A 16,385-nucleotide genomic window follows, 5' to 3' on the forward strand; every position below is an offset into this window, starting at 1 on the left:
CAAAATGCTTCTACGAATTGTTCCACAAAATAATTTTTAGATTTAAATAAATACTAAAAACAAATCATCAAAACTTGATTTTCGAACACTAGGTGGTCAAGTAACATGGAAATACATTAGAAAGACTACCACAGTCACCTCTTCCCCCCTCCCACACTGTTTTCAAGCTTAGCAGAATCATATGAAGCAGACATTAAAGACAATTGGTAAGTTGATTTATGGATTCCAGAAGCTTGCTAAGATTTAGTGTCTGCTTACAAAAATAAAATTGGACTTGCCTATTAGGCTATGTCATTGAATCCATATTATAAGCCATATTGCCAAAGCACTCTCAAAAAGATAAAAGATTTATTCCAATAGCAAAATTTTCCAGCACACTTATGATCAATCAGGATGGCATTAAGGAACTGCCATGAGCTGCAGGTGGAAACCCGCAGAAACATAACAAGAATTTGCCCACATATTTTAGTTCCTAAGGAAAAACAGGAAACTAAAAAAAATTAAATAAACAAACAAAAAGATTAACCAAATGATATATTTCGTCTGCTGATTATCCAGAAATATCCAAATCCTCAGACAGATAAATCTTAAACCAGATACCACTCCCACCACTTTAAGCAACCACTTAAAGCAAAGAAAAACACCCGAACAAATACATATCCAAAAAGTATACATATTGAACGCAAGAACCGCCTGGACTAATCAAGCAGGCCAGCAAGTTCAGTGTTCACTGCTGTTAATTAACATCAGCCAAGCACTTCATTGCTACAGCACATACTCACTGAACAACAGGACTAACAAGGAAAACAAAAGAAAAATTTCACTTGTCTATAAACACAGACAAATCCAAACTATGAGATAGTTACCCTTGTTGTGCTCCCCTGAAACACTCTGCAAGCGTACTCCATGTTCAACTGCAGGTGGGAGAAACACAGGAGGAGATGCTTTCCTCGAACCTTCAGAACACGGCTGTACAGTACAGTACATACGCGTAAGAATTTGTACAAAACAATTTTTTTAAAATAAAATCTAACAAAGGCTTTTGCATTTCAAATAAAAGGGCAAAAAAATCCTCACAATTCATCTAAACTATTCCATAATGTTGATTAAGGCTGGCAAATCACAGAGCCACACAAGAAATTAACACAGGAAATCAAGATGTTGATTGTGAACAAGAAGCTGCAGCTCTGTGTTGATTGAACATTGGCATCAAATTTGCACCTGGCATTCAAATATCAGCCTACATTGCTGGGGCACATGTCCCACAATGTTGAGTGAGTGCATCACTACGTTGCAAAAGCAAGATTTGATTTGCTTAAAGGCCAAAAAGGCAAAGCTGATAGCGATTAAGCTATCTAGAAAGTCTTGTATTTTTAAGAAAGGAGTGGGGAATTAGTTTTTTTCCCAACAACAAAGGCTAGAGGGGAAGTAGCTACAGACCCTGCTCACTCTCATCTTGAGAATTATCAGACAGAAAGGATAAACACAGCCAGCACACTTGGTGTCTGCTGAACACGATTTTCAAAATCGGATTAAGTCTATCTAGAGAAGACAGAGGTTCTATACAGAAAAATCTAAATGTCTGGGTTGCTCACTGTATTGGCATCCGTTAAACTCTGACTGGATCAGCAGAATAGATCTGAATAGTAGGAAAAAAAAAAAAATCATCACAAAAATATGCCTGAGAAGTTCATAAGTTTAAAAGCAGCAATAAACTGCTGTATTAAAACTGTGCTAGAAAATCAACTCCAAAGCCTGCAGCCAGGAGGCCAACGTAAGTAGTGTGACATAACTTTGTCCCAGTACTATCTCAACAGAGAACCTACGCTACAGGTATTTCAATGACCCTCAGATACAGGACATCGAGCAGCAGCAACATGGGTTAATAAGCCTCACCAGGGGCGGGGCTCAACTCAAAGGCAAGCTCTCACGTAGTTCTCATCTGGCTCTCCCACAGACCGGGGAGATGCACATATCACAGAAAGTACCTCAGAATCCCAGGGAGAATCAGACTCTTCCTTTTTCTCTGTTCCTACTGCTGGCAGAGCACCTACAAAAAAATGGACAAAGAGAGACACTGAGAATTTACTGCACTCCACTTTTATACCCCATCAGTCAAACAAAGGATCTGAAAGACGAGTAACAGTACTACAGCAAAGGACAAACCAAGAAATGAGTTACACTCAACGGTAGCTTTACACCCAGTCACATCACAGTATTCTGTTTTCTCTTCTTCATTTCTTTTCCAGCAAAAGATGCATAAGAATGGTGGCTGACATGACAATGTCCCTCGTGTTGGGACAACGTTAAGGAAGAAACTCCAGCATGCTTCAGTCTCAGCATATGGACACCCTGAGTCATCTTCCCTCTTGCCTACACCTCCATCATCTGGCACTTACTATCACATTCCACTCTACAGGACATACCACAAAAGCACGATACAAAACAACCTCACACTAAGAGGAAGCTGCCAACACACACGGCTCCTTGCTTAGTGCTATCAAGGGATACCTCACCTGACCATGATTCATAATCCTGCAACTTCTGACCAGGTACATACATAAGGACTGACATTTAGGAATGAAACAGAAGCTCACAGCTCCAATACAGTCCAGAACACTGCAAGCATTTTAAATCTTATCACTTCAAAGTCTAGTATCTTCTGACCACCAAACTCCCATCTAGAGCAGACCACAGTCAGTTCTCTCTTCTAAGCTACTCCATTATGTAAAACAAACTCAGGATTGACTCACACAGAAACGCAAGGAAAATTTACAGGAATGAGCCAGACAGGAGCAATGGCGTCCACTCTGGAAAACCATAACTGCTGATTCCAGCCTGAGTGCTGACTATTCACGCTTTTCCAAAATAAACTCTTTGCACATAAAATGCACTAAGAGAAAAGTGAATGCACCGTGAGTGCTGCTTCCACACCTTCTGAGCAGCAACTGACCAATAGCTACACGAGCTCTGAAAACATCTACAGCAACAAGATATCCTCTGGAGACGGACATACTATCTTCTGCTCTGAGACCCTGGGGTGAGTACCTAAGCACCCACCTCTCTCTGAGGTCATGCTCTCAAGCATACAAACGAGTAGCACAGGAGAGATCTCCTACATTTTACAACTGAACAAGGTGAGGCACTGGAAGAGTCTTCTCTGACTTTGAATCAGGTCAGCTCTTGGCTGAAGCCCTGAAAAACCACAGCTTTTCAATCTGATAGTACCCATTAGAAAGGGAATCAATAGTGTCACACACAAGACACACTAGACTACCTACTTGTTTTGTGCAGATCAAGGAGAACACAGCAACAAAATTAATAAAGAAACTTGCATCATACATAAGCATTAGGAACCCAGCACCACCATTTGTGACCTTTAGGAAAGAACGAAAAGCAACAAAAGCTGCAGACCTTCTCCACCACAGCAGGCTAGGGTTCACAGCTAAATCTTAAGCCAGATACCACTCCCACCAATTTAAGCAACCACTTAAAGCAAAGAAAAACACCCGAACAAATACATATCCAAAAAGTATACATAATGAACGCAAGAACCGCCTGGACTAATCAAGCAGGCCAGCAAGTTCAGTGTTCACTGCTGTTAATTAACATCAGCCAAGCACTTCATTGCTACAGCACATACTCACTGAACAACAGGACTAACAAGGAAAACAAAAGAAAAATTTCACTTGTCTATAAACACAGACAAATCCAAACTATGAGATAGTTACCCTTGTTGTGCTCCCCTGAAACACTCTGCAAGCGTACTCCATGTTCAACTGCAGGTGGGAGAAACACAGGAGGAGATGCTTTCCTCGAACCTTCAGAACACGGCTGTACAGTACAGTACATACGCGTAAGAATTTGTACAAAACAATTTTTTTAAAATAAAATCTAACAAAGGCTTTTGCATTTCAAATAAAAGGGCAAAAAAATCCTCACAATTCATCTAAACTATTCCATAATGTTGATTAAGGCTGGCAAATCACAGAGCCACACAAGAAATTAACACAGGAAATCAAGATGTTGATTGTGAACAAGAAGCTGCAGCTCTGTGTTGATTGAACATTGGCATCAAATTTGCACCTGGCATTCAAATATCAGCCTACATTGCTGGGGCACATGTCCCACAATGTTGAGTGAGTGCATCACTACGTTGCAAAAGCAAGATTGTCTTCTGAAACTTTACGGACTTGATGTTTATTACTAGAAACAGAATGTTTCACATCCCCCAAAACTGTCGTTTGCAGCTTCCTTCTAGTATCTTCCTTCTCCTGTTCTTCTTTCCATTTAGGTGACTCCTTCTAAAACAGATTGACCAAAACAGCTGAAAAGCACAGAAATCAATATCTACTTCACCACCCATTAACAACTTGGAAAACGGTTTTCTTGGGTAAGACTTAAATGAAGCAAAGTGCAACATGGTTTCTAAAGGCCTACAATTTTTAGTGGGAATCTGCACAATTAAACTGCAGTGCCTCATGTTGTAAACTTCATCTCTGGCTATGCAAAACCTCTGAGAAGCACTTCCTTGTGTCAATCTAAATACAGTTTCATTGATATTATTCAGAAAGTCTTCTTTCTGCCTACATATCTCACAATTTCACTAGTTTCCTGCCCTCAATTTCATTCAAAACTTCCTTTTGTTTCTTCATTTCTAGTCATTACCTCATGAATTCTACTAAATGGCTACAACTTCTAATGGATATTATCGATTCCCTCAGTTTTACATAACAGAAAGTGCACAGATTCCAGAAAGAATGAAGTTTCCTGTCTTTCTCCTTCCAAAACTCTCCAATCTCATAATAAAAATATTGAAAATAATGTCTGAGTTTGGCTATGAACAAGATGTTTTCAGTATCAAAATACAATGATTGAATACAAATACGTGATTGAGTATTAACAGGAAAATAGTTTACTGTCGCTTACCTGTATTACCCTTAACAAACTCTTCCAATTGAATCATCCCTGTACACTTACTTTTGTGCTTGAGGGAAATGCTGCCCATAGATTTTCCTCATATCTATTTAGGCCCAGGTTTTCACTTTCTTGTTTTAGTGTTTCATGGAATTTATCATGTACCTCTTTGCACTGCCCTTCTTCCTCTTCCACCAATTCATCTTCCTCAAGGTTGCCTGAATCTGAGACATCTTGTTTCAACAACTCTCCACATTCTCCTCTGCTCAGATTTGCACCTGTTGGTTTTTTTTGTTTGAGGCTTTTCTTCTGTGACTTAGGAATTTCAATTCTAGAACTATCACCACCACCTTAAAGCATGAGAAAGGGAAAGAGGAATATGAATCAAATGGGTTATATAAATAGCAGCAGGCATTTTACCCATTAAAAACACAGGAAAGTAGTCATCTGGGACTGTATGGAAAAGAAGCCAGGTAAGGGCAGGATGGGAGAAGGACACATCAGACACAAAGGCTTAGGAGGGGACTCAGTATGGTCATTTCCATTATCTTACTTATTTTATTCTGACATGACCATCTGTTCTGTTCTTATAACACTACTTTCCTCAATTACTACAGCCAAGTGAAAACAACAACAACAAAAACCGAAATGAAATTACTTAGTAAGTTTACTTTTGTATGTCATTGTATTATGAAGTACTTTCCAAATAACTTACCAGTATTTCTGAACTTTTGGGGAACATTCATTAACGATGTCAAGTTTGGCTTCTGTGGCTTCTGCAAATAAAAACACATTTTAAAAGAATTATTTGATCTGTTTTTGTTTGCTTTTTTGTTTTAAAGCAAATCCTTTACTTACATCAAATCTTGAACAGTAAATACAACCAGGCTGTCCCCTTTTGAAAGGACTCAGATACTTGCTAGATCCTTCAACTTTAATTACACAAACATTCCTCTCCTCTTGTGTACAAGTCAGTGACTATTCAAAACTATCTGTAAATGCGTAACAATTCTAAAAAGGTATTTTAATCTATTGGTAAAATACAACTACACTCGCGATTACTTACTTGTAAGTATGCACAACTCAAGTATCAATTAAAGTTCCTGAAGCTTGAAGAATAAGTTAGTTAATATAACTCCACTTAGTGAAATATCTGTAAATTTCAAAATAATGCTAGAAATTTGAATCACTTCCCCTAAAATCAATGTAAGAAAATAGAAAAAATTTTAAAGTACACATGCTTACATCTCCAGCATTACAGAGTGTGCTGAACTAACAAACTAAAGTTCCTAATCACTGCAGAATCCCAGTGCAACAGACTAAATACTCCAGATGCCATTGAAAAAACTGGTAATCCTTTGGAACATTCATAAAAACAGCAGGATAAGCACATGGAGCTTATAAAGAGAAAAATCCAAATATTAAAAAAATGAAGATAGTCATGCAGTGTGAGATTATATACAAGCACGGAATGTCATCCCACAGAAGGAAAAAAGAAAGAATAATTATTTGAGCAACTCAAGTATCGAACACTTGAGGAACCTAGTGAGGAAGGAAAGAGAACCAGGTGATGAACAATTTCACTAGATTTTGATAAATAAATGTTCTTTTTCATTATCGTGTTCTTTTTCATTAATCATCCTATCATGTAAATTAGGGGAAACAATTGTGAAGTTTGAAAGAGAACAGAACAGGTTATTTATTAACTTATCAATTCCTAGGGTTGGCAAATCTCACTCAATGAACAACTAATACAATGTGGTAGTTTATCTTAATATCTGCTCTTTTGCCTCAAACCACAAATCTACTGCATGTTCTGCCAAAGCAACAATTTTTAGGAAAAACTTACAGCAGAAGAAAGGTTGGCAGATGAGAGACTCTTCTTAAGGAGGAAAAAAAAAAAAAAAAAAAAAAAAGAATTGACTGGAAAAAGAGTTTCCTTCTATCTCATAGAAAATTGCCTTCAAATCACTTATTTTACACAACTATTTTCCCATAAAGGCACCATACCTTGGCTGTAAAATCCAGTTCTTCTTCCTCAGAATTATTCCAGGTGCCATTACTGCCCTCTTTTTCAGAACTTCAAAAACAACGAAAAGTAAGTACTGGTCCTCTCAAATAATTCCTCAAATAACAATTTGGTATTTTTATAAGACTCACCTTGTTGAGTATCCTTCGAAAAAGTCATCCATTGCTGTTCAAATATAAATCGACATGTTGAGATTAGATTTTGCATACTAAAAATTAACCAATACAGACATTTAACATGAAAACAGCTCATAAGAGTACAGAAGCTGAAGTGGCCAATTCAATAAGAACAGCATGAAGGAAAGTATTTACAAAACAAATGCTTTTTCAAATTATACTGAAAAACAAATCAGACATATCTACAATATCTACCATTTTTTGCTGCCGTACCTTGCTATGGATTATAAATAAATATAAAGTATATTTATAAATACAAAGAAAATCAAAAAGCATACTCAGGAGCTATAGGTTATCCCTAGCTAGAAGAATCACCAGCATTTCTCTACAGTGAATCAAAAAATGATATACTTGAGACAAAAGGAGCATTAGCAGGGCATGCTATACTACACCCCCAAGTTTTTATCAGTTCAGTGAAGGTAGTAACTCACACCTAAGACTATAGGATAGGTCAGGTCAAAAGGGATCTCTGGAAGTCTCTCAGCCAACTACTTAAAGCCAGCTCAGCTTTGAGGTCAGGAAAAGTTGGTCAGGGTTTTATTCAGTCTAGTCTTGAACACCTCCAAGAGAAGGTTCACAACTTCTCTATTTTGCCATCCTTATCACGGCAACACTTTTCATCTCCAGCTAGAAACCATCTTGCTTCCATTTATACCTCTTGCCATCTTCGCTTCCTGTCAAGTATCACAGGGAAGCATCTGGCTTTGTCTTCTCATCTGCATTGGACGCTGCAGTTAGGGCCCTTCAAAGCTGCCTCTTCTTCAGGCTGAGTAAGTCCACTTTCTCAGCCCTCTCTCACAGGGCAAATACTCCTTCACAAATATGATGGCTCCCTAGAGAATTAGCTTGCTATTGATCCATCGACCTCTCACGTAGAAGGAACTCAAAATTACAGCCAAGGCACAGTCAAGTGAGTGCTAAACAGGGGCTGACAATCGCTTCTCTCAGTCTCCTGGCTTTGCTACTCTTAGCACAGTGCAAGCTGCAGCCCTTAGCTGCCAGAGCACCCTGCTGCCTCATGCTCAGCTTGCCTTCTGACAGGTCTGTGTCCTTTCTCAGCAGAGCTGCTCCCCTGCCGTGCAGTCCCATCATGTTTTGTAGGAAGGGGCTTTTTCACCCCAAATGGGTCTTGGTATTTGCCCCCGATGGATTTCTTAAGATGCCTGCCAGTCTATTGCCCTGGCTCATTGAAGTCCCTCTGAATGCCAGCTCTGTGCTGAAGCATATCCAACAATCGCTCTTACTTCAGATCATTAGCAACCCTGATGAGAGCGCCCTGCAGTAAATCCTTCAGGTCACCGTTCTAATGAAAACTGCAGTCTAGGAACACAATTTTTGAAGCGCTAACACCTCTTAACAACTAAAACATAATAGAAGGACTTTCTGATTCCCAGCACAGAAGGGAAAACAGACATATCTGATCTCCACATAGAAATCATAATTCCTGAAGTTTCTGAACTGTTAAATATTATAACAAAAAGAAGGGTTACTACTAACAACCTACAAATGAGTGTACAAATTTTGCCTTTCCTAAACACAGTATGCGAGAATATTCCCTTATCTGAACACAGCTTTCTGAGATGCAGTACAGTATAAATGTTCAAAGAAATCTCATGTAGATAAAAGCTAGAGGCTGAAACTTCCCATCTGAGGGCATCTTAAATGGTTCAAATGCTAACAATCTGATTTTTGATGTTTTCCACTACAGAAAACACAGAATATTCTTAAATGCTAATGGAATCCTGCTGTATGTAAAGCTAAATAACTAACTCAGTACTATGACTCTATCTGCTAACTTTCCACGCAGAACAGAAAATTGCTGCTGTGTGGAACAGTTAAACTCTGGACGAACGACTTCAGTTACATCTTCAATGAGTACCACTAGAAGTAAGGAAAACAGCTCATTAAATTACCTACACTTTTGCTTTCAACATATAAATACTGCCAATGATCCTGCTATCCTTTAGGTGAGACAGGAATTTGATGAGATAGCTTTCAGCTAGACCAAAACCACAGCCATGATGCACTGACACAGAAATGAGATCTAGTCTCCAGGGACCCGTTTCCACTTTAACTGAAGCCTATATCACCATTTCTGAGCAAGAGGAGAACAGATTACAAAACAAACAACCCCAAAACCAACACTATCACAAGTGATAAAAGCAAATGCTGAATTCAGTAATAAGGGACTCATGCAAAACATGCAAAGAAACAAAAGCTGCCCCAAATCCACTCTAACTCATAGATCTTAAATCATCAAGATACAGATCTGCAAGATAATAAGCACCTATGATGAATAAGTATTTGTGTATCACAAGACATGTGTGGTATTTAAAATACTGCTGTGCAGAATGAATACCTTCACTCGATTCTCCTGTTCTCAGAGTCTGCTCAGGGGACCGTTGCATTTCTATATCCATTAAGGGAAAGGCATGGAAAGGACAGACAACAATGACATCAGAATAAATGCGGAATCTCACAAGTTTGGAAAATACAAAAAGCACACACACAAAGCTACAGCACTGGGAGAATGCGCTGTGACTATGACATGCATTTGTGTGCATGTGTACATCTGTGTGTCAAAAGAGAAACTGTGGAACACTACCTTGACATCAAATTCTTTCACAATAAATCTGTTACTTTTCTCTGGAGCAGAAGGTTGTCCTACTTACATGGATTTTATCACATACACATGCAGTGCTGTGGAAAAACAGCTACTATCAGAAACATACACTTAAGAGAAAGTTTAAAAGAATCATAGGATGGCTTGGGTTGAAAAGAACCTCAAGATGATTTCTCATCCCTTCTGGCTTTTCTCTGTTTCCTTAAGAGGGAATACAGGAAAAGTTTTATCTGACCTCAGGAGATAAAAATCACACAGAAGTGATAATTTACTTTTGTAAAGAGTTTTACAATGCTGAGACAATTCCTCTAATCATAGAAACACTAAGGTTGGAAAAGATTATCAAGTCCAATTGCAAATGACTCAGGGAAACACTGAACAATACACTAGTATGTGCTGCAGTGGCCAAACATACTGTCACTGCAAACATACTAGAAACAGAAATAGCACAACTACTGTTTTCCTCAAAAAGAAATTGTTACTTAAAATCTAAGAGATCGGTCATTCAATACGTTCTGGAAGCCAATCTGTACGTGATTAATAAAAGGGTTCATGTTCTGACATCCAAATAATCATGAGCAAACTTGTTGAAAAATGCTGACCTGTTCAACATTCTTCAGAATCTCCTCTTCTAATTAGAAAGTACAAAAGTAGCAGAAAGGATAAGGTCAAAATTTTAGATAGCAGAAAAATAAAACAGAAGAGCAAAAGACAGTAAAAGAATTCCAAAGTGGGTATTTCTCTGGTCTCTCTCTCAACATCCCGGCTTCTCTAAAGGACACTTTTAAGACTGTTACTGTGGCATATTAAAAGGACTCTCATGATTCAGGGTGTGGATGCAATCAGAGACTGCAGAATTAATTCCAATATTGTTTCTACTACACTACTGAACTTTCTCTCTGCTCCCTCCTACTCCTCATGCTGGTGTCATCTTTAAGAGACTGAGCACAGGGAGAATCACAGAATGGTTTGAGTTGGAACAGACCTTTAATATCATCTAAATCCAACTCCCTGCTATAGGCAGGGACACCTCCCTCTAGACCAGGTTGCTCAAAGCCCCATCCACCTTTGGCTTTGAATGCTTGCAGGGAGGGAGCATTTACAACCTCTCTGGGCAACCTGTTCCAGTGTCTCATCCCCCTCACAGTAAAGAATTTCTTCCTGATATCTAGTCTAAATGTACCCTCTACTTGGAAGAAGAAACCCTCAAATCACATATTTTAAATTAACCCGGGCCTGTTAGTCCTTACAATGGGGTACCAGAGCAACTATCTACGTGCATGGAAGGTAGCAACTGAGTGGATTTGGATAAAAAAAAGTATTTCAATGATTAAACCAACTGTATCGAGCCCCACTGAAAAACAAGCAAACAAAACTTCAAAACCAAGCTACGAAGAAACTTTTTCAACCACTCTCTAGTTCAAAGTAACTGCTCCTAAGTCAAAGGCAACATCACTTGGGTCTAAAATCTATACTTCCATCTGGGATAAGTCCAGGAAGAAAAAATATGCCATGTATTCTTTGATCATATTTCTCAGTCTTTATAATAAAAAAGTAATGACTTGTGTTTGAACAGTCTGCTGCCCATCTGACACATGATTCTCACAAAACCCTTAAAAATAAGGAACAAATAAAACCTCGTACGTTGGGGCTTGAAACGTAAACTGCAAGGCAATCTCATTCATACTAAAATAGCAACTTTCTAAGATTCATTTAGGGCAATTTGAGCTTATAAACGCTGCCTGGATTTTACAAATTCATTGAAGGAATGTATTTCTTTTATTTACAAGGCAATGAGAAAATGTAACAGTTTTTCTGGATCACAAAGTCTTTCTCAGTTGTTTTGTTTTTTTTTTCTTTTTTAAATAAAAGTAATTGAAAAAAACATTATTTGATTATAAATCAAACCATGTCCAAAAAGATACGGTGTATACAAACAATGTACTGTTGTTGCTTATGAAGTTATTTTTCCAAGACAATTTTTGTTACGTCTCCACAACACAAACAAAAGCAATTGTAATTGAAGGTGAGAAATTATGTCTCCCAAAAAAGGAGCTTTATGCAGGTGAAACTATTAAAATTAAAACAAAGTGACAGAAATCCAGTGGTAATCAACAAAAGATGCATCTTCTTGCAATTCATCTGCTGCTTCGCTGCTACAGAAGATAAAACTACTATTTGGGATGAAACTACAGCTTTTGCAATTGGATTTTCTGAACAACAATCTAAATGAGCATCTCTAAGAAAAACTGCACACCCATAAAACAAGGCTACTTTAACCTATTTTGTTTCTTCTCTTCCCTCCTCCCCCTTGCTAAAGGGACAATTTAAATAAATGGGCAACTTGATGTGCTGAAAGTGACAACTGTATGAGCAGATGGATGTAGTGCACACAAATCACAACTGTCCCCACAGCCTGTGGAGATGCAGTGTAAACTAGCAGCAAGCAAACACATTCATAACACTTCTTATTACAGTCCACCTGATGCTTCCACTGAAGTCCACACTGAGCACGGTGAATTTAAAAGATGCAAACCAACCTAAAGAAGGGGCCACCACGATTCTGCCCATTAGCTCTACCACAGTTAAGTATCCTACCTCCTCTGCTCGAAGCAGCTGCACCCAACGTAAAGCCAGCAGCTCTTGCCTGGTGAGGAGTCACTGGCACAGGGATGCCTCCTTTAGCACCTGCAGAAGCTTCCCCTGCGTTCTCATGGTCTGCATATTCTGCCAATGTTTTACTAAGACTATGGAGAGCAAAAAAGGAAATGCATTTGGGAAAAATAATCCCATAGCTACATAAACACTTAATGGGATAATAAGAGCCTTATACTATCCATCCTAAACATAACCATTATACTATCCATCCTAAACATAACCATAGCCAAAACAATTTTCATATTCAGTAAGTGTAACATACTCTACTTTTTGCAAACCGTAACATACTCAAATATAATGGACACATCTATTTTATAGATGCACATCCAGATCTATGAAGTTATTTACTTCTGCTCGGTACCCTTTGCAGTCCAGTTTTTACAAATACAACCACTCTTATGAATGAACACCCATGGGTAAAATACTTATGTGTAGGAGGAGTTAAACTGCTTAGTAATTTAACAAAAGAAATAACAGCTAGATCTCCTCTGAAACAAAACAGGTGGTTCCTGGTCAGTGGAACTGAAGACAGTAATAACAAGGGTTCTGTTTTGAGAAGAATTTACAAACATTTCAGTTTTTCAAGTTGAACTTCTGCGTCTGTGGGCTACAGACACATTTTAATAGTGTATAGCAGGCAGACATCAGCTTAGAAACAAACACTTGAAATCTTACAGAGAATTTTGAGCAGAAGCCCTTTTCTCAATTTTCAAATTAACACCAGACACATGAACAGTATACGTGAGAAGATGTCAATGAACACATCTTCAAAATAGCACCGTTAAACTTGGTGCTGTTACCAAAAAGGTTCAAACTCAACACTGATAACTAAAAACCTAGCAATAAATTTAAAAGTTTACCTAGCATTTCCATGAATAATAGCATAGTCCTCAGCTGTCCATCCATTAACGTCTTTATGGAAAATTTCAGCACCATAGCGAAGAAGCATTTCTACCAACTTAAGCTCCCCACCGGCCGCTGCAGTCATAAGTGGGGTTCTACAGCATCCAAAATACAAGACAAACCATACAACTTAGTCAGACACTGTAATTATTTTAATTCCCATTTGCTCAATCTCAAAGAAAATCACTTTATGAACAGAAAAAAAAGCTTCTATATTAACAACACTTGCATACAAACTTGGCATCAATTTGAAAAACTCTCTCTGGCATAACAGCAATGTTGCTGGCACAATAGCAATTTTCCTGCCACAGCGGCTACCAGAAACAATGTTTTCTTGCAGTTCTCAATGCAGAAAACATGCAATAATGCATGTCACCTGCCAAGCTGAGACCTGCTTTCGCCAGTCACTCAACGAGCTCTTTCTCTGTGTCTTTCTACTTCAATGCTCATTCCCATCCCTCCCATCAGTCCAACCTGAAGACAACTAAGGTGACCTGCAGAGTTTAGACCATCTCCTCACCTTTCACACGGATCTCGAGTGTGAACATCAGCTCCTTTTTTAAGAAGGAGCTCTACCATTTCTTTGTGATTTTCAGAGATAGCAAGAGTAAGAGGAGTACATCCGTCCTGAAAGAACAGAAATAATTCAAGTTAAAAATCAAAAGAAACAAACAAAAAATCTACAATAAAAATATCAATGCAACTTTTTGAACTTCTCTATTGAATATCGAAATGTACCTTATTCTGAGCATTGATACAGGCACTGTGCTCAATTAACATCCCTGCTAGAAATGTGTTAGGAGTTACAGCAGCCAAGTGAAGGGCAGTGTTGCCACCAGCATCTGCCAGGTTTGGATCAGCACCATGCTCTAGCAGGATCACTGCACATCTTTCTTTCTGGCATTGTACTGCCTGGAAACAACACACACACACACACACAAAAAAAAAAAAAGGTAAAATTTCCAGCAGTCATATTTCACTGTGTCACTACTACTACAACTTCCCATTCCTGGAATATAAAAGCATCTGCCAAGATTAGCTAGCACATGCCAAAGCCACACTGATTACAGCATGCATGCTTCTACACAGACTTACTTAAAGAATCTGGAAAGACATCATTTAATACATAATCAATAATTCCTACTTGCAGCAACATAGTATGTTCTACTTACCTTCATCAGTGGAGATCTGTTATCACTGTCAAAAAGATTTAGCTTACACTTGTTTTCTACTAGAAACGTAACGACATCCTCACGTCCATTTGCACAAGCAAGATGCAGTGGTGTCCTAAAAGTGAAACGTGTAAATTGAAACAGACAGCTAAATAAATATTTTCACTCTGTGGTACATGAACAGGGCAAATTGCATTTCTTTATCCCAATTACCTCCCAAAATAAACAAAATAAAATAAAAACAAGCTTATTCCATTACCAGCGTGCACCAAACCATGTCCCTTAGTACAACATCTACATGTTTCTTGAACACCTCCAGGGACGGTGACTTTACCACCAACCTGGGCAGCCCATTCCAGTGCACAACCACTCTCTGGAGAGGCTTATCCTAGCATCCAACGTGAACCTCCTCTGGTGCAAGCTGAGGCTGTTCCCTCTTGTCCTAACAGCTCCCATCACGGGCAGGCTGATGAGTACCCTCCATAAGACCAGCTTCCTCCAAGGCAGAGAAGATGAGGACGAAATAACAGGCAGAACGTCAAATAACTCATCATGCCTTGTCACAGACATGGAACAACTCGAGGGTGACTGTCCCCACTGAGAAATTCCCAAATAAGTATACAAGATCCTTCACCTCCGAATAGAAGCCTGACAATATTGATCTGAGCACTGTATTTATTATTTATTTAGCACAGTGTACCGCAAAGAGCTCGAATGAGTAATTTAACTGTAACAAACACAACTTTGTGCAGGAGCCCCTCCTCACCCAAAAGCAGCCGTTACCAAGCACTGGGGAATATGACAACCTAAAGGAACCACCATCAGCTTCGCAAGCAAGAAAGCCTTCATGAAGCCAGCAGCCTTATCGCTGCCTTTTCTCACCAGCCCCCAACAGAGCTCCCAGCTCGGAGGAATGCCGAGCAGCCCTACGAGGGATCCAGGCCGGGAGGGCACATCGGAGCGGCCTCTACCGGCCGTCCCAGCCACGCGCGGTCCCCGTTAACAGCAGCCCTCTGTGCCCAGGTCATGCAGCGGGGATCCCGGCCCGGCCCGCCGCCCTTACCGCTGCGCCTTGTCGCGCTCGTCGATGTCGTGCTTCTTCAGTCCTTGCTGCACCAGGGCCAGGTCTCCGGCGGCGGCCCCTCTGTGCAGCTTGGTCAGCTCCTTCCGGCGGATCTCGTACGCACCGGCGGAGCACGCCGAGGCGGCGCTGCCGGGCGGCGGATCCCGTTTTTTCTTCTTTACGAAGCTGAGCATCTTCTTCATATTGTCTCAAAACTCTGCCGGGCTGAGCCCCGAGCAGGACGTGGAAACACGGCGCACGCTCAGGAAGCCGCGGCCCAACCCACAGGCTGCAGGGCAGCCTCAGGCTCCCAGCCGGAGCCGGGAGCCCCACGTATGCGTTATACGTGCGATATTAAGCGATACTAAGCGATATGAAGCGATATGAAGAGGATACACACCCGCGGAGAGCAGGAGTGTGCGCGTCTGTAGGCTCGGCTGCCTCAGAAAGCGGTTGGCAACGGTGTGTCCTGGGGCCGTTGCCTTTGGAATAGTCACGGGGATAACCGTCTGCAGGGTTATTTCTTGCCCTACTTGTGGGTATTATTTAATAGGGATCTCAAAGCACACGTTTTTAACCTGTTACTAAACCAGTTGTCAGCTTTCTGTCTTCAGTTTTCCCATCTTCCCCTCCCCCCCTCCACCTTTGTTCATACTGTTTATTAAATCTTTAATATGGGTGATTTTGAATAATATTTTAAATTCATTCCTGTTAAAAACAAATAGTTCCATTTAATTTTCATTTTTCTTCAGAAATTGGTATTTCCTGTCACAGTTCCTCATATTCTCAGTGTGTTCTCTTTGGTAATCTGGAGCTTTCTCTAAGAACCATTGAGCAATTGCTA

General features: G+C 39.8%; 1 pseudogene across 1 annotated transcript in view; it reads right to left on the reverse strand.

The window, feature by feature from the left end:
- Nucleotides 1-15,744, reverse strand: part of LOC146757057 (uncharacterized) — a 40,349-nt pseudogene extending 24,605 nt beyond the window's left edge. Inside the window, exons 1-13 of the transcript XR_014936945.1 lie at nt 15,542-15,744; nt 14,479-14,593; nt 13,883-13,933; nt 13,781-13,800; nt 13,264-13,401; nt 12,344-12,492; nt 9,482-9,532; nt 7,078-7,111; nt 6,899-6,997; nt 5,776-5,782; nt 5,633-5,693; nt 5,083-5,267; nt 4,190-4,304 (exon numbers count right to left, since the gene is read on the reverse strand). The product of XR_014936945.1 is annotated as an uncharacterized LOC146757057 (transcript). The remainder of the gene's footprint in view (nt 1-4,189; nt 4,305-5,082; nt 5,268-5,632; nt 5,694-5,775; nt 5,783-6,898; nt 6,998-7,077; nt 7,112-9,481; nt 9,533-12,343; nt 12,493-13,263; nt 13,402-13,780; nt 13,801-13,882; nt 13,934-14,478; nt 14,594-15,541) is intronic.
- Between the last annotated feature and the right edge of the window lie 641 nt (nt 15,745-16,385).

The sequence above is a fragment of the Coturnix japonica genome, chromosome 24, assembly GCF_054131305.1.
Source record: "Coturnix japonica strain WE chromosome 24, WE-NBRP24, whole genome shotgun sequence".
In the NCBI taxonomy this organism is placed as follows: Eukaryota; Metazoa; Chordata; class Aves; order Galliformes; family Phasianidae; genus Coturnix; species Coturnix japonica.